This window comes from Lytechinus pictus, chromosome 4 (assembly GCF_037042905.1).
Source record: "Lytechinus pictus isolate F3 Inbred chromosome 4, Lp3.0, whole genome shotgun sequence".
NCBI lineage: Eukaryota > Metazoa > Echinodermata > Echinoidea > Temnopleuroida > Toxopneustidae > Lytechinus > Lytechinus pictus.
The window spans coordinates 16,896,987-16,902,986 of NC_087248.1; positions in this window are offsets into that span (position 1 = coordinate 16,896,987).

The following is a 6,000-nucleotide window of genomic DNA, read 5'->3' on the forward strand; positions in this document are numbered from 1 at the left end:
ATCAACAAATTTTGATTTTTTTTTGTAATTTTAGTGAGGATGATATAACAAATATACCCACCTGATAGTTCATATTTATGTCAGGTAGAGTGTATTACATCTTTCATATCTTGGGAAAATTCCTTGATTTTTTTTTTACTTTCCGTTTCAACAATAGAGATTATTTTTTATTTATTCTCAGGGTTGATGAATTCAATTATGTGGAAAATCAAATTTTACCTACCATAGAAGCCATTGAAGCCATTTTGTGTGTATAATATAATGTAGAATTTTTGAAATTTGTTCTCTGAGAAACTATGTGTACAAATCAAGTTACAAAGCCATAATCATGAATATAATATTGATTTTTATATTTTCTGTAGATTATTTGTATTTATTGATAAATGTGTCTTTATTCCAATCTTTATTCATTATTTTGTATAATATTGCACTAATGTGTATTGACCATATAATTTAGATTAGCTCAGGGGAGTTTTGTGAATTACTCATTGGTATCCATTGATTTTTATTCTGAGGTAATATTTCATGTATTTTATTTGCAGCTTATAAAATATAAAAATAAAAAAATTTATTGGACCTCGAAGAGATGGGACGTTGTGATTAATGAAATTGAGAACAGCTGATTGCCAATGCAATATCAACATTTCTTACATATTTGCCTTAATTCAATGATTGTCAATGCCAGCTACTGGTACATGTATCTGACAGAAGATGTGATTTTAGGTGATATAACAAGTCACATTAATTTTAATTTGCTTGGGTTTTTGAAAATCCTATGATTTACAATTGTTCTGAAAATATAAACTCTTCGCATGTACAATTTATGTAGTTATTGATCACCGTGATAAGAAATCTTGATTTTCTAAGATTCTTCCTTTATCCAGAGTTACAAGTGGATTTGATGTTTCTTTTGTCGTTAAGGTAAAACTGTTTGAAAATCAATGTTCAGTCAGCAAGCTCTGTGTATCTGCCCTCTGTTTAATATTCATCTGTAATTGCTGCTGTTAAAACAATTTCTGGTTCTCGTTATGATGCACACTATCCAATGGCCCCCTCTCACTTTGTGTGGAAAAAAAGGCCAACATTAAATTCCCCATCTCTTAAAGGTCCATGGTTTCAAATATGTGTCACCTAGTGACATACAATAATGTTCTTATAATGATACATACTGTATGTATGTTCATTTTGCAGCTAATCTTTCATTTTAATGAAATTGTTATGTTTGATTTAAATTATATGATGTAAGATAATCTTTAGAGCATCGTTATTGCTGCAGTAGTATGGATAGAAATATTCTGCAGCATGAAAATCTAAATGTTTTAGTTTCTGTCACTCCACTTTAATTTTAAATAGGAAGCTTGAATAGTTCAATATAATTTAAATACAAGCTTCACACAGGGTTTAAAAAGAAAAATACTTAGGATAGCCGCTTTATCTGTCCAACATTTAAATTGGAAATTTCGCGAAGAATGAATTTATGCAAAATGGGTATTAATTTTGCGATGTCTTAAAGTAGGGCTGTGTTTGGAGTTAGAGGGTTTTTTTATTTATTGACATTGCATCATGAAATTTATTCTTGTATTTCAGAATATGACACACTAACAGGTCGTGTTTCAGATTTTGTGTTTTGGATTTTGATTAGAAAAAAAAACATCAGGGATAGTTTTTTTCTATTTTATAGTTTGAAAAGAAAATGGAAGGAAAATGGCTTTACCCAAATAATATCAGTAGTTGAATAATCTTCACAACCCACCTTTGTAAGAAAATTTTATGGATTTATCAAAACCTTCTTATATTGATGATGCTTTAACTATCGGCTATTGTTTTTCATTGCAAGTATGATACAGGTATATTGACATTAAGTAGTACTTTGACTTATTTCATTGAAGCTGTTAAGGATTCATTTGTAAACTTTGGTAAAATAAAAACTTCTACCAAGAATACGAGACAGTTCATTTAATGAATAAAGAAAGATGTAGGATATGATATTCAAGGTTTCTTTGTCATTCTGTTTCTATTGTTAATTGTGTGCATGGGCGGAAATCCCAGGGGGGACAGGGGGACGTGTCCCCCTACCAAAAATAGTAGGGGGGACACAATATCAAATGTCCCCCTACTATTTTTGGTCTTTTATGATGGAGAAAAATGCATCATTCACATTCGAAATAATACATGTATTTTGGACTAAATGACCTTACATTTTGGGTGAAAACCTTTGTTTATTTGCTTGTCAAATTTTCAAGAGTGAATAAAATAAGATGAGGGGAAAACTTGGGAAGAATCTTTCATGTCACTATATAAAATTTTCGCTCGCGCTTCGCGCTCGCATTGCCTGTTAGGTGATTTTTCAATATGGAGCTTAAAGGGGAATCCAACCCAAATAAAAAATTGTTTTTAGAAGAAAAAGAAAAATCAGACAAGTTGATAGGTGAAAGTTTGAACAATATTGGACAAAAAACAAGAAAGTTATGAATTTTTAAAAGTTGTAAATATTGGTAATCACTATACCCATGGAGACTTCAAATTGGCCGCATACGGGATGTCATAGTGATGTAAGACAAGGACTGCTCTTCCATGTACTCCAATACATATTATGACTAAAATGTCATTTTTCCCCAAAGTTTTATTTCAAATTATATTTTTCTTTCATGAGGACATAAAACAATATACTACCTGGGTTATATTTAGATTACTGCCCCAGGGGAATGGGTACTTAGGAGAAAACCACAAATCCCTGATAATAAAGTACATGGCCTATGGGAAAGTTGTCCTTGCCTCTTGTCATAATTTACTTACCCAGTTGCCAATTTGAAATCTACATACTATTAATGATCTCAGTTTTAAAGCAGCTATAAATTTCTTATTGCTTATCCGATTTCTTTCAAACTTTCACCATTCTGTTTAATTTATTTTTCTCCTTCCCACCGCAACAGTTTATGGCCAAGGCTGGATTCCCCTTTAAATATCATGTTTGGAAGTCAATATACATTATACATTTCACCTCGGAAATCGAACTTTCATTATTTTGTGTGATTTACAAACGGATTTAAAAAAAAAGTGATCTATAAAAGTTACAGCTTTATGGTCTGAATATTGACATTTTCTACTCGCACTGAGCGCTCGCAAAATTCGATTTATTCAGTACCTATTATTTTTGTGTATTCCATTTAGATTGAAAATATCCCTTTTCAAGTCTGATTGTCAAAACGTAGCAGATAGTGCTACTTGTATTTTGATTGGCGATTTATGTATGTCTCAATATTGATTTTCATGACAGTTTATCAAAGATTTTGGCTCGCGATTTGCGCTCGCATTGATGGTTAAAAATATTTTAACTGATGCATTCTATTCCTAATTACAAAAGTGCTTGAAATGTCCAGTTTTCAGGCCATAATATCATCAGATTTCTCGCCCGCAAAATGCGTTAATAAATAAGATATCAATTTAATGATTAAATTGTCCCTTTTGTTTCATCTCGCGCTTAGTAAGAGGGATAAGAAGATAGTCATCATTTTCATATGACTTGTCCTAAGGATGTCCCGGTCCTATGTCAAAACTCAAATAATAATGAAATATTAATTGTGATCCATATCCACCTCACAATTTTCCTACAAAGTGCATGAAATGTATAGCTGAAATTGACTCTTTTTTCAGATCAGAATATCAAAAAGTTTAAGCTCGCGCTTCGCGCTCGCTGATAGATGTGTAAAATGCCGAGATTCTAGGTCTAAATCTGAAACACGCTTATGTTTATTCAGATATTCAATTTGTTCTCTATTTAAATCATTATCCAGTTTCAGATTACAATATCAAAAATTTTGTGCTCGCATTATTAATGTAGAAAAATCCCCTAGGCATCCTTTTCATGATTTACAAAACATGAGTGTCCCGTTTTTAGGTCTAAATCTCGAAATTTTCTGCTCACGCTTCGCTTACATTAATTGTTTAGTTACATAGCTACCCTGTTCACGATTACAAAAAATTGATTAAAATTTTCGATTCTTTTTGAAAAAATGTCAAAAATTTTCAGCTCGCGATTCGCGCTGGCATTGATTGTTGAAATATGTAACGTCTTCATGGCTAAGTGCAAGCAGTCCTTAACAAGTACCTTTTCGATCAATTCAAATTAAACGTATATGAACATTTTCTGGCTGCATTTTGCACTCGCTTTATTATGTAAAGACCGGGTGTAAGAAAGACCCCCAATTACTCATCCTTTTCATGATTTACAAAACATGAATAGAGTGTCTCGTTCTTATAGGTCTAAATCTCAAAACTTTCCGCTTGCGCTTCGCGTTCGCATCAATTGTTTAGTAATATACCTATTATATGTTTAAGTTACACAAAGTGCTTAGAATTTCCAGTCTTTAGGTAAAAATTTCAAAAAATTTCAGCTCGCGCTTTGCGCTCGCATTATTTGATTGTTGAAATATGTAACGTCTTCATGGCTAATTGCAAGCAGTCTTTAACAGGTACCTTTTCCATTAGTTAACCTCTGCTCGCACTTTGCGGTCGTGGTAAATATTTAGTTTCATATACATCTTTTTCAGGATAACAAACATTGCCCAAAATGTTCAAATTTTAGGAAAAAAATACATAAATTTTCTCAAAAAATTTTGCTCGCGCTTCGCGCTCGCATTATATAAATAAGGACAATGATTTCATATATTTATGTTGATTTATAAGAATAAAGCTAAAAAGTGACCATGAGGACTACTCCTTCAATATATGGCTGAACATGTTTTTGCCCCCCCCCCCCCCCCAGGCTGGATCAGCCCGTTGTCCCCCCTACCTTTCGGGACAGATTTCCGCCCATGCGTTAAGAGATCATTAGTGGGCAATCACAGATTTTTTTTTTTTCTATAGGCATTTTCGTTTCATTTTTACTTCCAATTTCCGTCTGCTGGTCATTCATTGTATCCCCTTTTCTGTTTACCCCTTTCCTTTCATCCTTTTACTTTCTTTTCTGCGATTTCCTATGTGTGTGAGTGCATGTGGTTGATTTTTGTTAATTCCGCTATTCTTTCTTCATTTACATGCCAACAAGTTGGGGATATTATTGATAATTATATATGTAAATCACTGTATTATTTCACTTCTGTATTATCGTTCTCTTTCCCCCTTTCCAATGAAACTCACATGTTTGAAAAAAGGGAGCTGTGTAAAAATACAGTGGCAAATCCAGGTAGGGGCACATCCGTCCCGTGCCCCCTATACTCCTTTTGAGGGCCATAACAAATATTTGTTTGGGGAATATGTCGTGCAACTGAGGACCGTTTTTTGTTGCTTGTCAAATATTTCTTGACATAAACCACCACTAATCGGGAGTCGAGACTTTATGGGGGGGGGGAGGGCTTGTTCACTTTTTTCTGTAAAAAATGCCCCCCCCCCCCTTTTGGAAAATCCTGGATATGCCCTGGCTGTATATTTGATGGCATTTGATGATATTTGATGTTTTCAGGGGTGTGAGAGTTCAGATTTTTAGCTGATTTCAGATTTTTTTTTTTGTTATGATTTTCAGCTTAATTTCAGCTTATTTTGGGCTTTCTTCTTTACTAAAAGTATGGGAACTCTTTCTATTTCAGACTTTTTCAACACTCAGCTTTTTTCAGATCTTTATATTTGTGACCACTCACACCCCTGTGTTTTTATCGGGATGTCATAGGTTTGATCCTGGGCCGAGTCATAAAAATGGGACCATCCACCCTCTCGCCAGGCGGTCGGCAGTTTCGAATAGAGAAAGGCATGGAGAAGGGTAATCTATACAGCGCGTCCCAAAAAAATGTCCCTCTGATATGCGGCTAAATTACTTCCAAAAATAAAATTATTCTCAATGAAATGTATGGAACTAGGAAGCCCATCTCATGTTCTAATTTCTATAAAAATTTCATTGGTCTTGCTTCAGTGGTTTTGAATACACAGCCTATTATGTAACAGTGGTGCTTTTCAGCCCATTCCAAGTTTGCATGCATGCAGCACTGCTTTTTGTTCTGCATTTTC